Source organism: Crocuta crocuta, unplaced genomic scaffold (genome assembly GCF_008692635.1).
Source record: "Crocuta crocuta isolate KB4526 unplaced genomic scaffold, BGI_CrCroc_1.0 scaffold26, whole genome shotgun sequence".
Classification (NCBI taxonomy): domain Eukaryota; kingdom Metazoa; phylum Chordata; class Mammalia; order Carnivora; family Hyaenidae; genus Crocuta; species Crocuta crocuta.
This window is the reverse complement of record NW_027532249.1, coordinates 13,562,435-13,589,828: the sequence shown is the minus strand read 5'-3', so window position 1 is coordinate 13,589,828 and position 27,394 is coordinate 13,562,435. Positions and strand designations below refer to the sequence as shown.

The 27,394-nt window shown below is 40.2% G+C and overlaps 1 long non-coding RNA gene across 2 annotated transcripts; it reads left to right on the top strand.

Moving 5' to 3' along the window:
- The first annotated feature begins 407 nt into the window (after window positions 1-407).
- Window positions 408-25,342, top strand: LOC144243158 (uncharacterized). Of its 2 annotated transcripts, none has more exons than XR_013338553.1 (4): window positions 408-449; window positions 5,356-5,454; window positions 21,751-21,812; window positions 25,192-25,342. It is a non-coding gene; the product is annotated as an uncharacterized LOC144243158 (long non-coding RNA). The 2 variants fall into 2 exon arrangements; XR_013338552.1 differs by lacking the exon at window positions 25,192-25,342 and adding an exon at window positions 22,440-22,556.
- Window positions 25,343-27,394: the final 2,052 nt, after the last annotated feature.

The window sequence follows — 27,394 nt, the reverse complement described above, 5'->3', positions numbered from 1 at the left end:
CATGTCAGGTACCGTAAGGGAGGCTTAGAGGACAAGTAGGGATTAATGAATCAGGCTATGATAAGGCCGAATGAAAGGAGAGTAGGAATTGAAGTTAGAAAGCCTATATTTGAGACTTGATTCTCCTTATTACCTACGTAACGTTGAGAGAGAAAAAAATTCAAGTTTCTAAAACTTAGTTACATACTCATATAAAATGGAGATGATAAACCCATGTTATAGTATTGTTAAAAGGATAGACCAGATCATTTATCTTTTTTATTTCTATTTTTATTTCAGGCAGAGGGAGCAGTCTGTGAAGAGTCATGGGGACCAAAGAGACTGTTAGAATCTTTAGAACTGAAAGTGTCATAATGCCTCCATCCTAAAACAGTTCTGTTTTCCTTCTTGTTTTTCCCAGAATAAGGAGACGGAGAGACAAGGCCATGGCAAAAGCAGAGGCTGCTGAAGTAAGTAGGAATCATGATCCATGAGGTTTCACTGGTTTGAAAAAGGAGTAAGAGAGGACAGACTTTACACATGCAGAGGAGAAAGAGAAGCTGAAGTCTTGGTGGTCTCACTGAGGCAGAAGAATGTGTGGCATGATTAGCGACAGTGAGGGTGCTGGCAGGACACAGGATGGGTAAATTCCCTTTACAAACATGAGATCTCTTATACAGGAAGTTGTGAGGAATACAAGGAACAAGCATAGCCAAGAAGGCACATGGCGGAAATGGAGTCCAACCAACGGTCACTGGACAAAGAGGTCAAGAACATGATTGGCCGAAATGTTAGGTCAGTCTGTCAGTTGGACTTCGAAATTCTTCAAGAAGATGATGGGTTTTACAGTGGAGAAGGTAGATGCCAAAGTCTCTGTGAACCTCTTTCTGAAGTTGTAATATGGATGAAAGGTATCACTATCTACTGGGTTATCCAAGCTGGGAACCTGGGCTTTAACTTCAAATTCTCTCTCTCCTTCACCTCTCCATGCAACCCAGGAGCCCACTCACAGAGGCTATTTGTACAACAGCTGCAGACCTCTAGTGGAAGGAGAAGTCTTGCAGAGTGCTGGGTATAAGGTTGTTCCATGCAACCAGGAAGAACTGGTGAAGCCTTGGCCCTTCCTTTTCTAGCTGTATCATTGTGGGCAAGTGACCTACACATCATGCTTCATTTTCCTTGTTTGTAAGAGATGATAGTAATAGAATTTGCCTCAGAGAATTCTAGTGAATTATGGGGTCATCTACACATAATGCAGTATCTGGTACACCAGAAGTGCTCAATAAATGCTAGTTGTTGGTGTGGTGATGTTAGTGATGCTTTAGTGGTGGAAAAGCCCAGAATTATTCTTTTTTTTTTTAATCAAAGAGAAAGAATGCCTATGTTGTGTAAAAATAGAAATGTATTAGGAATACAGTAAAGGATGCAATATAGAGAATGGTGGGGATTGAAGACTGAATAGACAGAGGGAACCTTAGAGAATTCACTGACGGTAGAGACTGATGCTGGTCAAGACAAGAAACCAGATAGGTGAGAAACAAGAAGTGGCCAGCAATGACAGCAGGATTGAATTCTTGTGCCTTCTGGAGAAGGATTTAGGAACAGAGAGCACTAGCAGACCACCACTACTGTCCAGCTTGAGCAAGCAGAGGGGCCGGAGGGGATGTGGCCCCAAGATGGTTTTCTAGGCAGCCTCCAAGACCAGCTAAATTTGAGGAATTCTGGAAAATCTGGAACACTGAGCATTGATGCTGGCACCCAGGAAGCACCGTGGTTACCTGTGCAATGTAGGGGCTCTGCAGACTGAGGTCCCCAGAAAGCATTGCAAGCACTCTATTGCTATTTGAGGTCCCAAATTTCAGCTCTAAATTGTAAATCTCCCTACATACTAACATTTCTGAGACTGGAACATATCTCGTTATGATTGTTTTCACCCAAAGGGCTGTATTAAATCTCTAGAGCCACCACCAATGGCACCTCAGTGTCAAGCAAACCCAAAATATGTCATAATAGTATGAATTAAGTGAAATGTGTTAAACTTCTTCTATAACTCTATGGTATTTGATCTTTAAGTCACATACTCTGAGGGATGCTAGGAAAAATAAATATTCTGACCAATCATACCCAATACTGTTAATTACCTAGGGAATTCATGTTCAAATCAATTGATTGGGGGATTATGCACAGTCAGGAAATTAACTCAATGGAGGTGATAATAATAGCTGAGAACCCCCACTGCCTAGCCAGCTAGAGTGGATGTCTTCCTACTCCCAGCCCAGGGCTGCCTTTCCAGTAAGCCCTTCTAGATATCTGCAAGTTTAATGCAAAAAAGCTTTCCCCATTCATCCTGAAGCCTTGACAAATGTGCCTTTCTTACTGGGGCTTCCAAAAGAAAAGGTTAAACGAAATCTGAATGGAATACAAATAGTTCTTCCTTTCAGGGATTTTATTATCTGAGAGCTCATGCCAGAAAACAAACTTCCTTCATGATCACCAGGGAGCCCCCATTGGTGTTTGGTGTTCTAATGGCTGGAGACATCCCCCAGGTTCCCTCTATCAATTCATATGATGGTATATATATATTTGATCAGTTTCCACATTGTTCCTGGAAAGACATTTAGCTGGCTGCCAACAGACTTCTCCTCCTGCTCCTGTAATATCCATGAAGTCACTTGGGCAAGCCCTTGATTCAGCTACAGGGGCTCAGTCATCCTCTTTCTGAATTCTCTCCTGGGCAAGCCAAACTTCCCATCATGCATGAGCTCATTGTTCTGCCTCTCAAAACTTACCTATGTGAAATCACCTTTCTCACGTATAGGCCAACTAAGTGAAATAGATATATATTTTTTAATTCACAGAAGCTGGCATCATCACCAGTAAAAAGAAGGCCCTGGGTAGAAACGAAATAAAATACAATGAATCATGGCTGGCTCTGTAAATGGCATTGTGGTGTAGCAGAGAGAAGCAGCCCTACAGAGAAGGAAAATCAATTTTCATTAATGATTTTGAGTGTGCTATTGGCCCTGGGTTAATTATTTATTTGCATGAAGGTTTAGATTTATCTCACGGATATGCCAGATTATTTGAAAGGGTTTTAGTGCCTTTGACCTATGCTCAACGAATCTTCTTGACCCATATTTCATTTCACATGTGAAAGCAGTAGGCAGTATATTGGTCATTTTTTTCCTAGTTTATTCATTAATCCCATCAACTAATAATTAAGGAGGTTTACTATGTATTACATGCTATTCAAGGTTCTAGGAATAAAACTATGAACAGAGTAGTCTATACTTTTATGGAGCTTAACATTCTAACAGTGGGAGAGACAGCTAATAAAAATGAATGTGAACCCTTGACATGATGTAATGAAATGGCACCTTCCCTCTGGGCCATCTCTCCCAGAAACTCACAGGCCCAGTCTAATCACGAGAAAAACATCAGACAAATTCCAGTAGAGGGGCACCCTACAGATACTTGACCAGTTCTCCTCAAAACTGCCAAAATCATCAAAAATAAAGTCTGAGAAACTGTTGCAGCCAAGAGAAGCCTAAGGGCACATGATAGCTAAATGTAATGTGAAATCCTGGATGGGGTCCTAGAAGATAAAGGACATGAGGCAAAATCTAAGGAAGTTTGCCTTTTTTTTTTTTTTAAGTAATCTCTACACCCAACATTGGGCTCAAAATCATAACCTCAATTTCAAGAGTCACATGCACTACCAACCAAACCAGCCACTCCAAAAACTAAGGAAATTTATATCAACTATGGACTTCATATTACCAAAAAAAAAAAAAATGAATGTAATCATTGTAATTTCATATAGTAGTCAGTGTGATGAGGAAAATCAAAAGGAGGAATGCCAAAGAGCAGTAAGGTCAGGGAGGCTTCCCTGAGGAGGGGATAGTACAAGTGTGACCTGAATGATGAGAAGGCACCCATACACAAAGTGGTTTCAAAAGTCCATCTGAGGAATGGGAGCAGGTGAAAAAAGGCCTTGAAGTAGGAATCAGCTCGTGTGTTCAAGAAATACATACAGGGCTTGCATGGCCAGAACCTAGCAAACAAATGGTACAAAATGACATTGGAGAGGTAGGCCACAAATGGTCTTCTAGGTCAAGCTAAGGATCTGTTGTTCGGAGTTATTGGGAGAGTTTTAAGCAGGGAGGTGGCATGATCTGATTTATCTTTGAAAAATATCACTCTGGCTGCTGTGCTAAGAATAGAACATATTAGTGCCTGCCAGGGGCTGGGCAGAGAAGGAAAGGGGGAGTGACTATTAAAGAGGCATGGGAGGGGCGCCTGGGTGGCTTAGTCGGTTAAGCGTCCGACTTTCACTTAGGTCATGATCTCGCGGTTCATGGGTTCGAGCCCCGCGTCGGGCTCTGTGCTGACTGCCAGCTCAGAGCCTGGAGCCTGTTTCAGTCTGTGACTCCCTCTCTCTCTGACCCTCCCCTGCTCACGCTGTCTCTCTCTCTCTCTCCTAGAAATAAATAAAACATTAAAAAAAAAAAAGAGGCATGGGATTTTTTGAGGTGGGTGATATTAATGTTCTAGTAGTAGATAGTCATGATTGGTTGCACTACATTGGTAATATACTAAAACCCACTGAATTGTACACCTTAAAATGGTTAAAATAATAAATTTTATGTTATGGGAATTTTAATTCAATGTTTAAAATAATAGATTATAGGAATGGGGGCAAGCATGGAAGCAGGTGGCTCAGATACAAGGCTATTACTGTAGTACAGGAGAGGGATGACCATGTCCTGGACTAGAATGACAGCAGGGGAGCTGAGGAAGAGTCTGGATTCAGACATGTTTTGGAAGGAGAGTCGTGAGGATTACTTTAAATTTTTTTTTTAATTTTAGAGAGAGAGAGAGAGAGCATGTGCATGAGGGAGAGGGGCAGAGGAAGTGAGAGAAAGAATCCCAAGCAGACTTCATGTTCAGTGTGGAGCCCCATGTAGGGCTCGATCGCATGACCCTGGGATTACGACCTGAACTGAAACCAAGAGCCAGACATTCAACTGAATGAGCCACCAAGGCACGCTACTGGTAGCATTGGTTTACAGTTGATGTACACAGAAGGGGGTATTGCAAGAAATCAAAAGCAATGTTAAGACCCTAAGAGAGACACTTCTAACTCTAGTTTGCTTTAAGACATTTTAATGTGGATTTCATATGCCATGTGTTAGTATACTCTGAGCTACAAATGATAGAAAACACTAACTCAATCTGGGTTAAATACAAGGACATGTATTACCTAAGAATAAGACCAACAGCAGTAAAGGCTTTATGCTGATTGGTACAATTCAGCGGCTGAGCATGTCATCAAGGTCCCAGGTTCTTAACATCCTTCCATTATGACACTTTCAGGCTGTCAGCTTTGCCCTCCCCTGGCCTATCTTCATGGTTTTAAGATGGCAACAGCAGTTCCAGATGTCACATACAAGCAAGAGCATGACAATGGCAAGGGTAAGAAATGGAATCCCTTTCTATGTATCTTTCTCAGAAGTAAAGAACGTAGAAGATCCCAATGATCTTCTAATTTTGTTTTACTAATTTTTGTCTTTCTAATTTTATTTTAGTTTTGCCTCATGGAAAACAATTATGTGTTTATCCAAATGGAAATGAGCTACAGGGGGAAAAAAAGAGTAATTTGGGAGTGGAGGTAAAGGAAGGAAAAGATAAGAAATTGAAAAGAAGTGGCTTCGAGCTGTGTGGTGTTTGCTGTGGTATTGCTCACACATATCTTCCCATGAACAACAGCAGTCTGGAGCTATTGGTTAATGAAGGGACTCGAGTTTTTCCTCTCACATCATCTGAGATTCAGCATGGGAAATGGAATTATCACGGTTAGCTTTAACTACCCAGGATCCATCCCCTATAGCTGAGGATAAGGTTAAATTTCCCCTGGGGTAAATGGCAATGGGAAGATGCCCAGGGGCTCCATTAACAAGGGTGGAGAGGGAATGTTGGGTAGACAAATAATAGCATCTGCACCATGGTAGGTAAAAGGAAAAATTGGGGTGTTCAAAATGTATTCATTATAAATGGGGAGAAGTACAGAGAGCACAAAGTATATTATTGTATCACCAGAACTATGTGTGTTGAGCTTCTCTATCCCTACGTATTTCTTAGAACTAGAGAAAATACATTTTGAATAGCCCTGAACATTTGACAAGAACTTTAAGCTCCTAGAAAGACTAAATAGAACAAGGGCAAAACAGGAAATCAAAGAATGATTTAGTAATCAAGGTTTAATAATAATGCTTTAATAATCAAGTAATGGTTTAATAACAATGGCTATATCCATGGAGTATCCCCTATGTATGCAACACTGTTCTACATACTTAACATATATCATATCATTTAATTCCCAAGACACCTTATTACTACATCTTCACTTTCAAGTGAGGAAATGTAGGTTTTGAAAGTTTAAGGCAACTTATCTCAGATGGTAGAACCAGGATTTGAACACAGACAGTCTGGCTCCAAAGCCTGCATGCCTAATCTCTGAGCTTCCTACACATCAAGTGTCAATCTAGACTTAGAACATTTAAACTTTACAGCAATATTTCTAAGCCAACACCCACTTTTGGAAAAAACAAAATGTCCTGCTATCCTCAAAGAGACTGATTTTGATTACTCATCTCCTGTGTAAAATCAATAGGCATTTTCTTTCCTTTTTCATACATGAAATTAACTTGCATTTTCAAACTTTCCCCCTTCCCTGAATTTCTGATATGCTTCCTGGGGGGTGGATGGAATCCTCTTCTGGGGTGTGAATCACTGTTCGAGAGCATTTGGGGAGAGATTTATGAATTAAGATTCCAAAGAAATTCTGGTGCTGTGGGAATTCTGGTCCCAGTGACCTACACTGGCTGTCTATATACTTACTCAAGTGAGCCTACATCATTGCTCAACCTTCCACTTTAGCTGAATGCTTTGGTCTCAAGGTCAAAGACTTCCTAGAGCTGACTTTTGATTGTGCAAGAGAAGACAAGGCACTAATTCTCTCATTTGTTAAGTGGAGAAAACATGTGATATTTAACATCTCCAAAGGATAAATGGGGCTAATCATGGGTCAGCTACTATTTGGAAAAAAGAGATTTTGTTTCTCAGAAGATCCCCCTGAGAGGGGAGAGAAGATATATTCCTATTTCCTCCAAGAAGACAGGTAGGACTGAAAGAGCATGTTTGCTTGCTCCTTCTCTCGCTTTTTGCATAATTATTTCTTCAGGGCAAGGACTGTACTGCTAATAGTTAGCACTTGTATGAAATTAAACCATGAACACAATAGATAAGAAGCACAGTGCGAGACTGGCCGGTTTCCCACCCTGAGTAGTGGAAATTTCACACGTACCCACAGGACTAAGGCATATCAGTGATTTTATCTGTGTCTTGGGGAAAGATCATCCAGAATCGCAATTCAGGCTGTGAACACTGAATGCGGCAACGGATACTCACATCATGGCTGCCCCTGCGCCTGCACAGATGGACACTTAGCACAACCCCTCTTGGCATAGGTGGATCATGTCATTGCGGTCACACATCAGAGTCCCAGTGTCATCATTTCTTCCCCATAGGTGTCTGGGTGGCTGACAGCTGTATAGGGTTTTGAGCGGAGCCTGTGTGCTAATATGAGAATTTGGCCAACTTTTTAAAATTATGCCAATAATTGGATATCAAGTTCTTGCTTCTGACAATACTACTATGTGTGATGTTATTGTGTCATGTGCCCCATTAATATTGCTTGGAACACTGCCTGGCACATGTGTACATATAAGTACTATGTAAGTACTAGCTCTTGTCGTCATTTCTTTTGTTGCCACTGTCCTTGTTAGGCCAAGGACCTGGAAAACAATGTAAAGCTGTTAATCATCAAACATCTCAAGGGGCACCTGAGGGGCTCAGTTAGTTAAGCATCTGACTCCTGATTTGGACTCAGGGCATGATCTCACAGTTTGTGAGTTCAAGCCCCATATCGGGCTCTGCACTCACAACACAAACCTACTTCAGGTTCTCTGTCTCCCTCTCTCTGGCCCCTCTCAAAATAAATAAATGTAAAAAAAATTTTTAATAAAAAGAATCTCCTCTGGGGGTGTTTGTCAATGGAGGCTATTCCATGTTCTTTCATGGATATTTCATTGACTTGTCAGAAGGCATCTACTACTTCTTCAGCTCTCTCCTGAGGAAAGCGGTGGCGAAATGGGTGCTTAAGAAGAATGATTTTTTAACAAGGTTTGGCCACTCAAGGGACAGGTTTGTTGTGACATTCCTTTTTTCCCATCTGAGAAAAGGCAATGTGTCTGTTTCCCTCCTTGGTCCATCTAATTGGCGGGGAATCATGGGAATTTGCACAGTTGGCTTTGAGGAAGTGTTCCAGCTTTAATGTTGTCGAACTCTCTACAGGGGACCAAGATTGCGAAACTCATGTAAAGCCCTAGTGTGAGCTTGAATTTGGATGGAAGTCCAGGGTCTTTGCTCTGGCCAAATTTACGACCTTGTGCAAATTGCTTAAGCTCTTCTAGCTTCAGTATCACCTTCAGTTTATCCATAAGAAAATGGAAAGAAGAGCAATTTATAGAATTGTGGTGACATTTAGAAATAATGTGTATAATACACACAGGACATTAACTTTGCAAATAAGAAGTGCTCAATAGATAGTTAAGTATTGTTTTCATTTCTTTGCAATATTCATACCATGGAATTAGGCTTTTGTTAAGTTTCTACAAATGCTGCATTCAAAATCACCCCCCCCCGCTTCACAACTAGTGAAAATATGTCCAGGAAAACAGTCAAAAGGAAAAATACAACATATCTATAATCTCTGTTTTGGGTGAACTGCTTCTATAACTCAAAACTAAAATAAACATAAAAATAACTCTCGGGTCATATTACTTTCAAGTACCCAAGTGATGCCTGGTGAATATATTTTCCTTATGTCTCCCTCTTCTTAACAAATGTGAGCACAGTTAGGATTTTGTGTGAAGTATTTTATATCTTTGGCTTTAATATCTTTAATATATATAAATTTACCTAAAGAAAATATAGTGTATTGTTTTATGTATTTGCTTTAAAAATGGTGTTATCCCATATGTGCCATTCTGTAACTGGCTTTTTAAATAAATGTTTATTTATTATTGAGAGACAGAGCATGAGCAGGGGAGGGGCAGAGAGGGGGAGACACAGAATCCAAAGCAGGCTTCAGGCTCTGAGTTGTCAGCACAGAGCCCGATGTGGGGCTCAAACTCGTGAGCTGCAAGATCATGACCTGAGCCAAAGTCAGATGCTTAACCGACTGAGCCACCCAGGCACCTTGTAACTGGCTTTTTTTTAAAGCAACATTGTATTTTTTCATGCTGCTACCTACAAACATAATTAATTCCTTTGAACTACTATGTTTAATTATATCAATATGCCATAATTTTCTTAATAGTCCAATTTTGATAGACATTTAGGCTGTCCTAATTTTTCACCCTTATAAGCAAGGCTGTGGGGAATCCTTGTGTGTCCCTCTCCTTTGTACATGGGTATTTCTTTAGATGAAACACCTGAGATTTGTTGGAAGAGTTTCTACAATAGAAACTATCAACCACCCTGCAGAATGACTGCACCTGTTCTCTGGCGCTTCGCCAACAGTTACTTTTATCAAATTTTAAAGTGTTTTCCAATCTAAAGGTTAAAAATCATACTCTGTTGGGGGTTTTGTCCCTTTCAAAATAATTGCAGATTTACAGCAAGTTGCAAAGATAGTACAGAGAGGCCTGTGTACCTTTCAGTCAGTTTCTCCCAATGGTTGTGGCTTATGTAAGCAGAGTACCATATGAACATCAGAAATTAACATTGATATAAAGTGTGTATAAAGTGTGTCCATGTCATTTTACAGCACACAGAAATTCATGCACCATGCCACAATCAAGATGCAGAACTAGTCCATCAGCACAAAATCTCCCTCCTAAGCCTCTTGCAGTCACACCTGCGATACCCACCATCCCTAACCCCTGACTGCTACTACTCTGTTCTCCATTCTATAATTATGTGTCATTTTGAAAATGTTATATAATCATGCAGTAGATGACCTTTGGAGATGGCCTTTTTTTACTCGGCAGAATACCCCTGAGATCCAACCAAGTTGCTGCTTTTAGCAATCATTTGTTCCTTTTATTGCTGAGTAGTAGTATCCTATGGTATAGATTACTGAAGTGTGTTTAATAATTTATTTGCCATAAGGGGGCGCCTGGGTGGCTCAGTCAGTGAAGCATCTGACTTTGGCTCAGGTCATGATCTCACAGTTCGTGGGTCCCAGCCCCGCATCAGGCTCTGTGCTGATGGCAGGGGTGTGAGACCTCGGATCCAATCTGTGGGTTCCTGCCTGGCTAGAGCTTTCTAGGCTTCTGAGAAAGCACTGGATGAGCCAGACCTGCCACCATGCACCTGTGCCTTCTCTACTCCCGCTCCAGAGAGGCTCTGGGCTGGAAGAGGGGATGTGGGTGTCTTCCTCTAAGGCCTGGAAAGGCCACCCTGACTCCACACCCCAGAATTTCATTCATACTAGATCATAGCTGCGTTACTGCCAACCGACCTTATAATAACCCTGTGCAGCTTTGAAAAGAAAAAAAAAAAAAAAGCCTGGACCCTGCTTCAGATTCTGTATCTTGCTCTCTCTCTGTCTCTCAAAAATAAAGAAAAATGTTTTAAAAAATTAAAAAATAATTTATTTGCCATAGGATCTTTGGTTGTTTCCAGTCTGGGGCTATTATAAATAAAGCTGCTATAAACATGTACTGGTTTTTGTGTGGACACGACTTTTCACTTCTCTGGCATAAATGCCAAGAGTGCAGTTGACGGCTCATAGGGTAAGGGTTTAATTTTTTGAGAAACTGCCACATTCTTTTCCAGAATGGTTGTACCATTTTATGTCCCCTCCACCAATGTATGACAGATCAAGTTCTCTATATTCTTGCCACCATTTAGCGTTGTTGTCATGTTTTATTTTAGCTTTTCTAGTTGGTGTGCAGTGATATTGCTTTGTGGTCTTAATTTTCATCTCTCTGAAGCCTAGGGATGTTAAATGTGTGTTGGTCTGCCATCTGTATATGTACTTTGATGCAGTGTATTTTCATGTCATTTGCCCATTGTCTAGGTGACTTCTTAGGTTTTTTTTATAGTTGAGGTCTGAGCGTTCTTTATAGATTCTAGCTATGAATCCTTCTATGAGGTTGAAGTGGGTTCAGGCTCCTTACTGTCCCCAAGATGGGGCGGAGGGTGGCTCATGACCACCAGGTGGAGAGGAAAGTCTCAGCTCCTCACTTGGACTGCTGTGACACCACCCCTGTGGTGGGGAGGGGACATGAGGTACAGGGGGTGCCCACTGGAGCTCATCAAGAGTGGAAGTTTGAGTTCCCTACTCAGGCTTTGCAGGCAATGTGGGGTGGGACCCCAGCTTTTTCCATGAGTCTGGCTGGGGGAGAGCATTATTGTCTAAAAGTGCTCTATCATAACAGGCTGCCCTTCCCTGGTCTGACTGGAGAAAGAAGACTCTTCTAAGGCTTTGTCTGTGCCTATGGACATTTCCTGGCTCCCCCTCCTCTGCCACCCAGTCTGGGACGTTTGGGGCAAAAAGAAAACCCAAAACCTCACTGCCCTGTTGTTCCTTCAGTTCTAACGTCTTTAGCTCGCCTGCCTTCTCGCCACCTTTCAGTCTTTTAACGTTGTTTTCTATGTAATGTCCAGGGTTCTTATCTGTTCTTAGCAGGAGGAATAGGGAAAGTACTTTTACATCATCTTTCCAAAAGCAGAATGCATACCAGTTGTTCTCATTTACATTTTTTTATTATTAGTGAGATTGTTTACCATTTCATATATGCACTGTCCAGCATGGTTTTCTTCTTATAGAATTTCCTGCTTCTCCACACATACCCTCTGCCTATTGTCCTATTTCATGGATTATTTTTTCTTCATGATTTGTCAGGGTTCTTTATATATTCTGAATAATATTCTTCTGTTGGTTTATGTATGTTGCATATATTTTCCAAGTCTGTTACTTAATCTTTTTGTCTGTTACTTGTTTTAATCTATGTATGTGTGTGTGTGTACACACACACGCATGCAAGTGTGCACATACACTGGATGTATTTATGTATTCATTTTATTTAAATTTTAGTCAACATACAGTGCAATATTGGTTTCAGGAGTATAAGTCAGTGACTCATCACCTAGATATAACACCCAGTGCTCATCAAGTGCCCTCCTCAGTGCCCATCGCCCATCTAGCCCATCTCCCACCCACTTTCCTCTCTCAGTCCATAGTTTGTTCTCTATCATTAAGAGTCTCTTGGGGCACCTGAGTGGCTCAGTTGGTTGAGCTCTGGACTCTTGGTTTTGGTTCAGGTCATGATCTCATGGTTCCTGGGTTTGAGCTTCACTTCAGGCTCTGCTGCTGATGGCGTGAAGCCTGCTTGGGATTCTCTCTCTCTCTCTCTCTCTCTCTCTCTCTCTCTGGCCCCGCCCAACTCCTGCACACTCACACACTCTCTCTCTCTCAAAAATAAATAAACTAATAAAAAAAACTAATAAAAAAAGAGTCTCTTATTTGTTTCCCTCTCTCCTCTTTCCCCGCTTCTCCTACATTCATCTGTTTTGTTTCTTAAATTCCACATGAGTGAAATGATATTTGTCTTTCTCTGACTAATTTCACTTAGCATAATACATTCTAACTGCATCCACATCATTGCAAATGGCAAGATTTCATTCTTTTTGATGGCTGAGTAATATTCCATTGTACATATGCACTGCATCTTCTTTATCCATTCATTAGTGTGTGCACATTTGGGCTCTCTCCATAGTTTGGCTATTGTTGATTAATGCTGCTATAAACACTGGATTGCTTGTACCCCCTTTGAATGTGTATGTTTATATCCTTTAGGTAAATACCTAATAGTGCAATTACTGGATTGTAGGTTAGTTCTATTTTTAGTTTCTACTTTTTTAATCTTTGTAGCTCTTTTGTCATACAGAGGCCTTAAAATTTTAGTGCAGTCATTAAATAACAAAAAATATAGGAACTCCATCAGTATGTATCAATGGGATGATGAGATACTATGTAACTATTAAAAACTGTTTCATTTTAAACCAAGAAAGTTTCACATCTAGCTTGGAACTTTTGTTTTATAGATTTCCTATTCTCTTTTGGTCGTTTGAGGGTGTAGAGGACTGGTAACAGAAAGTATTCCTGTTTTATTGTCTTCCTGAAGAGTGATTTCTTCATTTGTCTTTCAAAGCTTCTTCCCTTTTTTGCTGTAATATCACTGCATAATTGCAGTCTCATTTCTTTTTCTTTTATTCTTATTTGATGGGAATAGCTCTGTCCAGATATTTTAACTGCCCAAGTATTATATATTTTTCTCTGACTTCTTCCCCCTCTCTTACCTTTGTCTGTGTTCTTTGGTTTTATTTTGTTTTGTTTTTAGAGAGCACGTGCTTGTGCAAGTGGTGAGGGGGGTAGGAAGGGTAGAGGGGAAGAGGGAATGAGAGAGAGCTCAACTCGGGTCTTGATTCCACGACCCTGGGATCATGATCAGAGCTGAAATCAAGAGTCAGATGCTCAACCAGCTGAGCCACCCAGGTGCCTGTCTCTGTCTGTTGTTCTAATAGCTTGCATTCTACTTTCTCTTTTTCTCTTGTTGGAGCAAGAGGAATTATATCTGGGATTGTACTTAATTACAGTTGGTGAATTTAATCTCTGGTTCAGTCCTGTTCCCTGGAATTCTGTTAAAAGTTCTAGTGTGTCGTGTTTTCCTGAGAAATACCCTCAAATTTTGAAGTATTACCCCAATTCAAGCTTAACCACTAAGTCATTGCTTCTGTTGGAGACAATCTGCCCTAGTCTAAAAAACTTCTTCTGGCAGGGCTCCTGGGTGGCTCAGTAAGTTAAGCGTCTGACTGTTGATTTTGGCTCAGGTCATGATCTCACAGTTTGTGAGTTCAATCCCCGCATTGGACTCTGCGCTGACAGTGGGGAACCTGCTTGGGATTCTGTTTCTCTCTCTCTCTCTCTGCCTCTCTCTCTCTCTCTCTCTCAAAATAAATAAATAAGCATTAAAAAAAAATCTCCTGGTTTACATGCCTCTCCCCAGCTGTGATGCCTCTTCACTCTCAGTATGAATAAAATAATAAAAGTAAAGGATTTGGATATGATGTACCCTCATTCCATCTTTGGGTCTTCCCTTCCAGTCAGAGAAAATGAAATGGGGAGCCATACTGGTTTCTTCCGTCACGCCTGAGTATTACTTATCTAGGATGTCAAGGAAGAATTTCTCTCTGGAAAGGCATGCTTCATTGTCACCCCTGGGTGGCATATCCCATTTCCAAAATGGTAGTAGAATGGGAGAGGGCACAATTAATGAGACTTTATTCTGGGCTTCATCTCCACAGTATTTTTTCTGGAAGGATTTTATATTGAGGCAGGCATCAATTTCCAGGGTCTTCTGTTTCTAGACACTTTCCAAAGTTAAAACAATGCTCCTGTATCATTTGTTGGGTTTATTTATTTATTGTCCACCCCATTTCATTAAGTTCCCAATGAGAGAGGTATTATAATCCTGTCTATTTTGCCAGCTTTCCCCAGAAGTCTCCTGAATGAACTTTAAAATGCCCTTTCAGTTCCTTGGGTTTGACATTGCTTGTCTGTAACAAAGAGAAAGAATGCTTGCTTTTGTTGAATGACTACAACTAAGTTTTTTTCTATGAATTATGCTCTTATAAACTGAGAAAATAGTTGAAATAATGAATAATGAACCAATATGAAATCCATTTTAAGGATCAACTTTTATTTTCTTCTTTCAGAAGTTTTTTCTCAAATTCTCTTACCGCATTGATTACTCACATTACATATGAACTGTGTTGCTAATCCTGTATTTTCTTTCCTTCTTTTCTTTCTTTTTCCCTCCTCTCTTTATAATCACTTAAATTTCCCATTAGCTTCCAAGGGAAATCTGCACCTCTCTGGTATGCTCCTCTAAACCTGTTTCCTGTGGGAGGTATGTCTTTTTCCAGACATTTCTAGAAATGTTAAATTAGAGGTATGAACTTATTTCTTCACACAATTTTAACACTAATTGTCTTTTATACTCCTTATTTCCAGAGAGCATAAAGAGAATCCCCATGTTCTCATCTGTTATATTTCTTTTTTTCATGTTTTATTTACTTTTGGGGGGGGAGGGGCAGAGAGAGAGGGAGACACAGAATCCGAAGCAGTCTCCAGGCTCGGATCTGCCAGCACAGAGCCCAACACAGGGCTCAAACTTACGAACTGTGTGTGAAATCATGACCTGAGCTGAAGTTGGATGCTTAAAGAACTGAGTCACCCAGATGACTCAGATGCCCCTCATCAGTTGTATTTCAGAAATCACTTGCTTGGACCATCTCCTTTAGAAGGAGACCTCATTTCTAAAGGCAGGAAGGTTGTTTTTAACAGGATTCACTTGGCTTAAACCAACTGAACAGCCTTTACTAATGTTGCATTTTCATTGCCTTCTCTGCAGTTTTAAAATGGATGCCCATGGGCCCAATATGCCACTACCAAAGTCCCATTCCTTTCCCTGTTGACTTCTAACCAGTCCTTAAGCTATCAGGTATGGTTTGACATGGTTTTCTCTGGGAAGCCTTTCCTACTCCCCAAGCCTGGATTAGGTGCTCCTCCTGGAGTCCACTCCCACAAAAGGCTGTGTTTCCCCTTATTTGTGTCGATTACTCTACAGAGTGTCTTATCTCCCATCGGACAGTAAGTCCGGTAAGAAAGAGACTAAACACCCAGCTCAGTGCTTTGCACATAATTGCCCCTCAGTGAATATGTGTTTCATGACTAATTTTTAAAAACCTTAGTAACATTTCGAAAGTTTTTGAAGTGCCTTGAAGTTCGATGACAGTGTAGAGTTGCCAGGTTGGTTCTCATCATCCCATCCTTTGTGGTTTGTCAGAAGAGATGCATGCATGCATTCAGTTGACAAAACTATGATTGAGTAGACCATAATTTTCATGGAACTTGGGAAAACACTAGAGCTAGTTTACATTTTGGACCAGCTGAGAAGCCACAGGTTTCATCACAGTATTATTAATGTTGTTGGAGTTGTTTTTACCAATCACCATTAGGCCCTTTGCAGACTTCATCAAAGGCACAGTTTCTGCCCTGAGACTTCGAATTTTATCATTCTGCTGACTGAAGTCATCCATCTATAAAGGAAGGGCAATATACACCTACCTCATAAAGGTGTTGAAAATTAATTAGGCAATGGTCAGCTGTCTTCAATATGAAAACAGGGTGTAAGTGCATATGTTCCATGTGTCTTTTAATTACACCTCCTGTGTGAGCAAGGTAGCTAAGACCCCAGAGCATTTGGATTTGCAAGGGCTTTGAATGCAGTACAAAGCTTGTTGCTTCAATATAAAGTATCAATAGGAGGCATTAAAATGTCAGCACCTTTTCAGGCATTTTATTCATTAAAATGCCTGCAAAGGAGTACGATGAATGAGTGACCATGGACCAAGTCATAGCTAAGCATTAGAGCAAACAGGAGCCTCCAGAGAGCTCCCGGAGCACAAGGAATAAGCATTTTAAATGGTGGGTGAAGTGGTGAGGGGGACTTGGGGAGAAATCTGAATTTGCCAGGCACTGCTGCCCCACAAAGCCACAGTAGATCAACTTGACACTTCCCGGCTCTAATTTACTTGCTCCTCGTTTTGATTTCACGGCATTCCCAATTACGCAGCTGCCAGGAAAGGAAGCAATGGAATAGCAATACAGAAAGACCAGGCCACTTCTTTTTGGACTAGACATTTTCTGCATAAAGAGGTAACGGGTCACATCTTCTGCCGGTTTGGAGATGCTTCCAGGACAACCAAGCGCGGTCGTGAGACAGCTCAGCCTTGTCGGTTTCCCTCTTTCCTCAATGGCCAGGCGGTTTCTCAGCTGCCTGGGGGATCATCTATAACAGGCCATTTTATTTGGTAAATGTTTTCCTACTTACTGAAGAGCGTTCATTATTAATGACCAGAAAGGAACCCCCTGCCTCCAGTGGCAGAAGTTGATACATTTGCTTTGTATAATTGCCGTGTATAGTTAGCCATGTGGTCGTTCGGCGAAAATAAATTGCCTTCTTCCCATAAGAGTCTCCCCGAGTGTCACGGGAGAGCTAGAGGGAAGTTGGCCGCTGAGACTAATCTCTTAGCTAACGCAATAGACGAGTCCAGAAACAGAAGGCAGATGGCAAGTTCAAGATGAATAGCATTTTTTAATGGCTTCAAAATAGCTCTGTCTGTAAACGGCTTTGCTGAATGACAACATGTAGTGCGATTTATTTTATCCATTGCTGTGTTGTCAGACCTTCTGAGAACTGTTTTTGGGTTCATCTATTAAGACACAGGCTGATCTTACTTCAAACAGGGGGAGGGATGCAGAATGATAGGAAGGTAAGAGGCCAGTAGAGTAGAGGGTAAGAAGAAAACCCTACAATTATTTACAAATACATGGCAGATACCCTTCCAGGCCAACAGTCACTTGTAGTTTGGCGTTTGAAGAAAGTAACTCCGTGTTGAGATTTAAGAGCAGAAGCTGAACTCTGAACCCTGAAGTGAAATAGGCCCAAGGTCTAGGAGAAAAGGTCACGATAAAGATAGTACATGCTGGTCTGTCTCCAATTAGTAAGAATTCACGTTGTACCGAGGAGATTAACCCTTGGCCATCCAAGCCATTGATTTGAGAAATGGTACAGATGAGAGCAAGAGGTGTCTCTACATTCTCAGGGAACTGGTGCTAAAATTGAGTGAGGAAATAAGCTCATGCCTCTAATTTTAAGTTTCTAGAAATGTCTAGAAAAAGGCCTACTTCCCATAAGAAGTGGGTTGAGAAGACCATACTTGAGTGTTGACAGAAAATACTAGCATTTTTTAAAACGTATTAGTAAATATACTCACCCTGATATTAAAGAATAATTAAACAGAGGAGAAATTGGGCAAGAACAAGAATTTTATGGTTAGAACAGATTGCCGCAGACCAGTCACAGAGGAATTAGACCATGGTCAGATGTTTCCCCCCCTCTTCTGTTCTGAGGTTGGAAGTGAAATGATGTAGAAAGCTGTTCTTTCTTACTCTGTATTGCATCAGTCTTGCAAAGCATACACAGGTGCTAGTAATCAGTGACCACTTCAAATTTATGCTTGTTGTTTTAATAAAGCATTATATCTGGATTGGGATCATTTACTCTCTCTTTTTATCTCTCTCACTCAAATCTGAAATAAGCCCGGCTTGTTTGCCCAAATTATTCAATTCAGTTTTATAGATATTCATTGATTTCCTGCAATGCGCCAGGCATGTGTGTATACTGACCACAGTTTACAAGCCACAAATTGGGTCAAAACTACTTATTTGTATGGTGAGATAAAATATTTGAAATTGAGGCTGTCTTCCAAAATTCCAAATTATAAGCTTGATGCCAGGAGCTGAAAGGAGAAATAAGAAACTTCCTCAAGAGCTTGCATGCAAAGGAATTAAGTAACTACGAAAATAAATATAGAAGCCAGAGTAAGAAGGACGCTTGGGTGGCTCAGTCCACTGAACATCTGACCTCAGCTTAGGTCATGATCTCAAGGTTGGTGAGTTCAAACCCCACATTGGGACCTTCTGTCCTTTCTCTCTCTATTCCCCACTCATGTTCTCCTTCTTTCTCAAAATAAATAAAACATTGGGGAAAAAAAAAGAAGAAGAAGGCAGAGTAAGAGAGGTGCCTCAAGAAGGCACAAATAATGCTGTGTGGCTGTGTTGTATTCAGAGTGCAGGTCTGCCACTTACTAATTGTGCAACACTAGGCAGTTTGCTGGGCCTCAGCAAGGCCTGGTCTCCATTCCAAAGTGGAGATGATAATATCCAGTCAATAGGTGTGAGGATGTAACATCCTGGAATAGTGTCTTTCACATAATAAAATGTTTGAAATGCATCATGCATTCAAAGGAAGAAGTGACATTAGAACAGGGAAAGGTAGACAAGGAAAGATTTTGTTCAGGGTGGTGTTTGAGATGTTCTATGGATAAGAAGGAAGATGTATTGGAGAGAAAGGAGCTGTGTTTGCACAGAAAACAGTCTCTAATGTTTCCAATGTTCCAACACCATTTAGGGTATTCTAGAACAAATACCTACTCAGTTGAGGAGAGCAACTGGAAGGAGAAAGAGAAAGAAGAGAGAGCCAAGGACCCAATCTTGGGCAATGCTAATGTGTAAGAGGAGGAAGCATACACAGTGAAAACAGAGAGAAAGTCAAGAGTTTAGAGAAAAAACAGACGAGAACAGTGTCACATAAACCAAGAGAAGAAAGAGTATCAAATGGGAGCAGTTGGGTCCAGTGCCTCAGTGAGAAGAGAAGAGAAGAGAAGAGAAGAGAAGAGAAGAGAAGAGAAGAGAAGAGAAGAGAAGAGAAGAGAAGAGAAGGGAAGGGAAGAGAAGGGAAGGGAAGGAAAACCAAGAGGAGGCCAGTGAATTTAATAATTAAGGGGTCAATGATAGTCTTAAATGGTGATTCTGTAATAAAAGTATACTTGCCTGGCTATACCTGTGCCTCCTATAAAGGTTGCATTTATTATGTTGTACTGGAAGGGTTGGCCTATTCAGGCTACGGGCCAAGGCCTGACCCATGTACATGAGCAGGGTGAACATTTAGGTGTCAGGAAGGTTGGTAATTCAGCAAGGACAATGAAACTCAGAAAGCAAGCAGGAGAGAGGATCGTTAACTATCTCTGGGTCTCACTTTCTTGAGTCTAGACTTCAAGAGGACTTTGAGAAGGACTTGAAGAAGCTCCTACATACAGGAAAGATGCTCTGTGTCCCAGGGAACTAGCACGGAGGCATCCTCAGGCTGACGGTCTTTGAGGAAGCCTACTTTGTGGGACAGATAATTTGGTTTTGGGTTATTCCCTTATTCACCTCAAATCCTGTCTTGTTTAAAGTTTTCTGGTTGGTCTTAGCTGTGCTTCAGGGAATTACTAAAGGTGTTTTCTGACCTCATCCAGACCAGGGTGTTGGAGAGGACACAGCACCTTCTGAGGCCTGTGTAAGGATGCCCCTCAAGGAGGGCAACCCCAGCTGGGAGCCAGAGTTCAGGAGACTGAAAGATGAGGAAACAAGGGCTGTGAGTATAGAAATAAAGAAAAAGTGAGGGACTGGCATCTTCATGGCCTCCTCCCTTATCTGGTACTTATGCACAGACATTGATTTGGGGATGAGGAGGTGGATGGGGAGTGACTTAGTGATGAAGGACTCATCACTGAGGAAGACACTTACTATGTTTTCAAGGAGCCTAAGAAAATAACATGGTTTAGGTAACATCCCTTAGATGCATGTTTGTGAGCAGAGCAGAGATGTTTGCAGACGAGGGAGATTGAACATGCAAGATACAGAGGGGATGCATAAAGCCTGGGAAAAGTGAGCTCCAGGGCTCAGGTGAGTGATCACCCTAACAGTGCTGGCAGGAATGTAAAATGGTTCACCTTCTATGGAAACCAGTATTGAAGTTCCTCAAAAAATTAAAAATAGAAGTGCCATCTGATCCAACAATCCCACTTCTGGGCATTTATCCAAAGAATTGAAAAATCAAGATATCAAAGAGATATTAGTCCTTCCATGTTCAGCACAACACTATTCACAGTAGCCAAGATGTGGAAACAATGGAAATGTCTGATAGAATGAATAAAGAATAAGTAATACATATATCTGTATTATTATACCATTTAGCCTCTAAAAATAAGGAATTCCTATAATGTATGACAACAATGGATGAACTTTGAGAACATTGTGCTAAATAAGTAAGTCACAGAAGGAGAAAATAGTACATGAGCCCATTTATATGAAGTACCTAAAATAGCCCAACTTATAGAAATAAAGAAATAGGTTGCCAGAGACTCCCAAGGGAAATGGGGAATTGCTAATCAATGGCTGTAAAATCTCAGGTATTCAAGATGACTAAGTTCTGGAGATCTGTTGTACAACCTTGTGCCTGGAGATAACAAGCCTGTATTCCATACTTATAAATCTAAGAAGATAGATCTCATGGTAAGTGTTCTTACCACAATAAAATGAAAGAAAGAAAGAAAGAGAGAGAGAAGGAAGGAAGGAATGAAGGAAGGAAGGAAGGAAGGAAGGAAGGAAGGAAGGAAGGAAGGAAGGAAGGAAAAGAAAGAGAAAGACATACCCCTATCACATGGAGAGAAACCTGAGTGGAAAACTAAGTATAAAGAATTATTTTCTTTTTCGTCAAGCTTTGGGGAAATGTCATATGCCTTGTGAGTGCTGTTAATGAAATAACTTAGCTGATGAGTCTGAAGAAGTTACCACTACCATCAGCTGTAAGCTGATGGCTTTTTCAGATGACACTTAACTTACTGGTCTCTGTGACATCAATGAAACCCTCCTCTAAACATCCACATAACAAATGAAGAATGATCCATGAGTAAGGATGGCAGCTGTTACCTGAAATACTGATATTTGGTAGATGAGTCGACATTAGGAAGTGATAAACGCCCTCTCACATACACCTGCAAGCCCCTGAAGTGACAGCAAACAGTGCACTGTAAGAGCGTGTGACAGTTCTTGAAGAGGCAAGCCAAAACTCTTACAAGATGCTTTTGATGGTGTTCCATGTCATAGAAATGGAGGGAATTGATGGTCGTTGTACTGTTCTCGTGAGATTACCCAGTATACTCTGGATTTTTTTTTTTTTGTAGACAACTAATAACAAGATGTGACGAAGTTGGAGGGAAACCAGAGGTCAACACAAACAACAAAGGTAGGTGGAGTTGCTGAAAATGCTTTGTGTGACTGAATAATCACAAAGGGGAGAGGTGGACAAGAAAATAGTTTAGATATTTAAAATCCCAGGAATGTACACATATATGTTATATATATTTATATATATAATCTATCATCTCTTTATCTATCTATCCATCCCCTACCTACCTATGTATCTATCTACATTTTGTTGTAGTCCATTCACTCTCATTGCAGGTACTGTTCCTCTACATGAATATACAACAGTGTGCCTGCTTATCCACTCTACATGTATGGATATTTCAGTTGTTTTCAGTTAGAGGCTATTATAAATACTGCTTCTGTGAACATTCTTGTACATGTCTCATGGTGAGCACATATAGCCCTTTCTGCTGGGTATATACCTAAGAGTGAAATTACTGGGTCATAGGGTATATACATATTTATCCAGTTTGAGTAAATCCTAGCCCAATTTTTCATGCATCTCTTTATTCATGCCAACGTATGTCCCTCCCATGCTAACTCTGAGCTTGGTCATGTGACTTGCTTTGGCCAATGGGACAGTAGAAAATTGATATAAGTAAAGCTCATAGAAGCACTTGTGTGTTTTTGCTTTCTCCTTGCTTCTCTGTGGTCACAAGTCCAGGGTAGCGTGCTAAAAGATGTGGGAGCCATGAGGAGAAGAGCAGCGTAGTCCCGGATAAGGCCATGCTACTAGGTAGCCCCCAGCTGTCCAGCCAGCTGACCACAGGTACATGAACCAACCCAGGTGAGATTAACCGAACCTAACCCAGACCAGCAGAGCTACCCACCTGGCCGACAGAACTTGTATAAATTAATACATGGGTTTTTTTTTTTAAGTTGCTAAGCTTTAGTGTACTCGGTTACAGAGCGATAGCTATCTGCCATACTGTCGAACAGATTTGCAGAGGATTGTACCAACTCCCACTTTACCAATAGTGTCTGAAGCTCTGGGTTTCCCACATCCTCCTCAATACTTGGTATAGATTAAACTATATGCAGGTGTTGATATTTGCTTATTTCCGACCTATAAAATATTGCAATTTCTTATGGTCCAACTTAATATTCTGGGTGTTTTTTTTTTTTTTCACTTTAATCATTCTTGGGAGTGTGTAACAGTATCAAGCTGTAGATTGAATTTAAACTTTCCTAATAACTAAGTATGTTGAGCACCCTTTCATATGTTAACTAGCTGGTAGTATATCCTCTTTTGTGAAATACCTGTTCAGATTTTTCCATTTTTCTATTGGATTAACCGCCTTTTTGCCATTATTTGTAGAAATGAGTGCACACACATTCACACACTGATATGAGGTCTTTGCTAGATATATGTGTATTGCAGATATCTTGTCTTTTTTTTATGTTTATTTATTTACTTATTTAGTTTTGAGAGACAGAGCATGTGTGCAAGAGGGGGATGGGGACAGAGGGAGAGAGAATCCCAAGCAGGCTGTCAGTGCAGAGCCTGACGTGGAGCTCGATCTCACAAACCATGAGAACATGACCTGAGTCAAAATTGAGAGTCAGATGCCTCACCGACTGAGCTACCCAGGGACCCCACAGATATCTTGGTCTTATTTTGTGATTTTCCTTTTTGCATTTTTAATGGCACCCTTTGATGAAAAGAAATTCTTAGTTTTAATGTAATTCAATGTACTCATTTTTAACCTTCATGTTTGTCAGCACTTCTTTCCCCACCCTGAGGTCATGAAGATATTCTCCTATTTTTTCGTTTAAAATTTAAAATTTTTTCGTTTGTTGTTTATCTCCCATGTTTAGATCACTGATCCACCTGGAATTGATTTTGTTGTTGTTGTTGTTAAACATGACATGAAAGAGGGGTCAAGACTCACCTTTGTCCCAAATGAATATCCACTGCCCCAGACATTTGTTGCAAAGGCGGTGAGTCATACAATCTGGCTTTCACAGCTTTCATGAGGAGGCAGCCCATGTCACCTAGAGCTAGTTAGTCCCAGCTCTGCCCCCAACTCACTGGCTCTGTGACTTTGGGCAGGTCTCAAGGGCTGCCTCCATTTGCCTATATGTAAAACGATGTTAGATTAGATAATCTCCTTCATTCCTCCCAGCAGTGTGGGATCCAGCAGAAGTGACATAACACTCCAACTATGTGCGTCATTATTAGTTCTGGAAACTCCAGGAACATATTTAACATATCTGAGTCCCAACTTCCTTACCTATAAGATGGGAACAATCATACCCATATGCAGGGCTCTTGTGAGAATAAGAAAATTAATTTATGAGAAGTTCTGTACTCGGCACATTATATTGTTCAACAAAAGGTACCACCTGTTGCTGCTGCTCATAGACATGCTGGAGACATCATAGAATTTGCCTTTATTCAATTTTAGTGAAAATAAAGTTGATGCCTCTAAATTTAACTAGTAATAGAAGTTTGCATACAAGTTTGTTTGGCAATACAGCTGACCAGCTCTGTAATGAGAATCATAATTTTGCCTCATTCTCTTCATTCCTAAGAATGAATTCCATTATCCTTGAACTCACAAGTTTATCCTAAACATTTGTGGAGTCCAGAACAGGCTGACATGATACTTGTCCATGATGAATTAAGTGTTAAGTCATCAAGTTTCTACAAAGAGACTGACGCAGGACATTTCTGCTTCCCTGGTTGCACCCCATCTAAAGAAGCACCCCTCCATCATTCTTATCTTGATACCATTACCTGATGTATTTCCCTGCCTTTTGGTATCATCCATCTCCCTCAATGAGAACGTGAACTCCATGGGAGCAAGAGCTTTATTTAATGTATTGTGTATTTTCAGCACCTAGAAGAATGCCTGGCACATAGCACACATTCAGTAAATATTGTTGACTAAATGAATGAAGGCAAAATAAAAGTCATATCAAAATAAATATCAAAAGTTGTAACAACATGGATGCCATATTTAATGTGACATGGAAATCAACAATATGTTCTGGCTACAATACCTCTGTCAATCCCAAACTTCAGTTATTATAGATGTTCAGTAATAACATTACCACAAAAATATTAGCCCTGTTAATAATCAACACATTTTTCTCAAGTGCACCTTTGGGAACTATGAAAAGGAAATTGATATTTCCCACACACATATGCTGTAATTGTTGGGTTCTTTTTTTTTTTTTTAAAGAATCATTTAATAAATACGGGTTACTGCAAATTGTTCAAAAATGTTTTTCCTTTCTTTAAATAAAAGCAGACATGGGAGTCATGTTTTTACTATACACAAATATTAAGTTTTACATGTTGACTATTAGAAAGTTGTTCAATTTTTCCTTTACCAAAATAAATTGTTAATTAAGATAGACAAAAGCCAGGAAACATTGAAGTTAGTCATTTAATTTCCTTACTAATTTAGAGCCGCCTGGAGTCATTTCCTGCAGGAATTTCACGTCTTCCCATTGAAGTGTTCCCGCAGCTGGTAACCAAATCATCAACTCAGGCCATGGGTGATTCTCCAGGCTCCAGTTACAAATCGGGTCCTTTTTTTTTCTTTTAATATTCATGATGGAGCCAGATCAATTTCAGAAATAAATCTAAATACCTTCTTGAACGCTGTTTTTGCATTGCTGTGAAGAAGCAGTTTGGTCTAGTGGGAGAAACCAAAGACAAAGAAACCTGACTTCAGGATTTGGCTCAGCCACTAATTAGTTCTATGACCTTAGATTTCACCTCCTGTGCCCTAATAGCCTTGCCTACGTGAGCACAGTAACTCAAATTTTACCTAACCAAATTGTTTTTAAGATGGAAGGAATGGTAGCCAAATTCTGAATGTAGCTATGTGCATGACCCCAAATATAACGATAAGTTTGTAAGGTCCTTAAGCTTAGAGAATTTGTCTTGTACTTCGTTGGGTCTTACCTTGGCCAATGCAAGGTGCTGTGTGTGCAACAGGTGACTGAAAAATTAGACAAATCAACATCTTTTGCAGTATTATGAGGAAATTGATCATTGTCCCTTGCAGGTCTAAGATGTACAAGCTTTTTCCTCATTCCTAAGTCGCCTATTTACTTGGGAAGTGAATAAGTTAATCACACTTTTATTATTTTTTAAAAGAATGGCAAGAGATTTGACCAAACATGTACAATACTGTGCTGCTGAATCTGGGCTGGGGTTAGAGGGAGAGTGCAAACAAGGGTACATCCTTTTCTTGTCCAAATGTTTTCCTGACCAAAGCAGTCAATTGAAGGAGGAAGGACTCTGGTAATAAGTCATATTTTAAGAGTTTATTTTGTTTATTTTGGCAATCAGAAGGAATAAAACAGTCTGCATATTTCCCACGTTGGGTGAGGACACACTGACTTCTGGAGAGCTTGAATCAATAAGCTGAAAGAAAAGTTCAAACTCCAATTTTGGAAGAACTTGGCTTCTGCATGTTAAACTGTGGATTCATAGATTCTTCTGCCTTGAGGTCCTCTACTCTCTGCTGTCATTGATGGCTTGCACCAAGCTGACCACTGGAGACATCAGTGGACTTCTGAATGAAGACACTGTCTGACAAGGATAATAGAAGAGCATGAAACACATATTGCTCTACTCTTTTGAATGTATTACATTCATTGAGAACTACAATGAAGTAAATACTACTGTATTTTTATCAGTAAAGCACTTCACTGAGTGTGGACATGAAGCTGAGTTCTTTCATGTTTTGGCTAGCTATAAGGACACGTGCACCTAGTGGTTCTGAACAAATCTACAGGCATGATTACTGAGCACATGATGAATTATGGGTGTATAGAAATATCAAAAATTGGAGTTTGTTATTCTGTACAATATTGGCTCAAATTTTGTGTTCATTTTAATGATAAATGAAACAAATTAATATAAGTATTGTGTTCAGGTTCTGGAGTCAGACCTTATGGGCTTAAATTCTATATACACAGCATGGATTTGAAAATGTGATTGAAGTTCTCTGAGCCCCAGTTTGCCCACCTATAAAACTGTGATAACAATAGCATCTTTCTGAAGCAGTAAATATGGGCATTCAGTGGGATAGTCTAGAAGAGAAAGGTGCTTGACACATAGTAAGTCATCTGTAAATATTAGCTATTAATATTATTATTATCATTGTCATTTGAATGACCACTGTACAACAAAGTATCTACACATGATTTCGTAGTATCTATATTTAAGGCCACGTCGATGTCAAGAAGTACATTCATTGTCACAAGTAGGTAGGTTAGAGAGAAGAGGGTTTGGAATTAAAACATAAATGATGTATTTGTGCCAAATGACATGGCGTTTGATTGTACAAATGGTTGTTTCATAGTGGTTTGGGGTGGGAAAATGGAGTGGGCACACAGCGAACCTCAGTACGGGCATGCTGAATTGTAAAGAGCCTGCATTAGAGCAGTCAGCACCATATTTACATCCTGGACAGCAATTTGGCTTCAGCTAAACAGCATCATCTGTCATATTAATGTTCATTTGAATGTACTGGGTTTATTTGCATTTAGTTGTAAACTGTTTTAGTTTCATGGTTGTATTAGAGATAAAAACATAAGGAGTTTATACTTTGTTTTATACTTAAGTACATTTAATACTTAAAAGTTTTAAGCCAA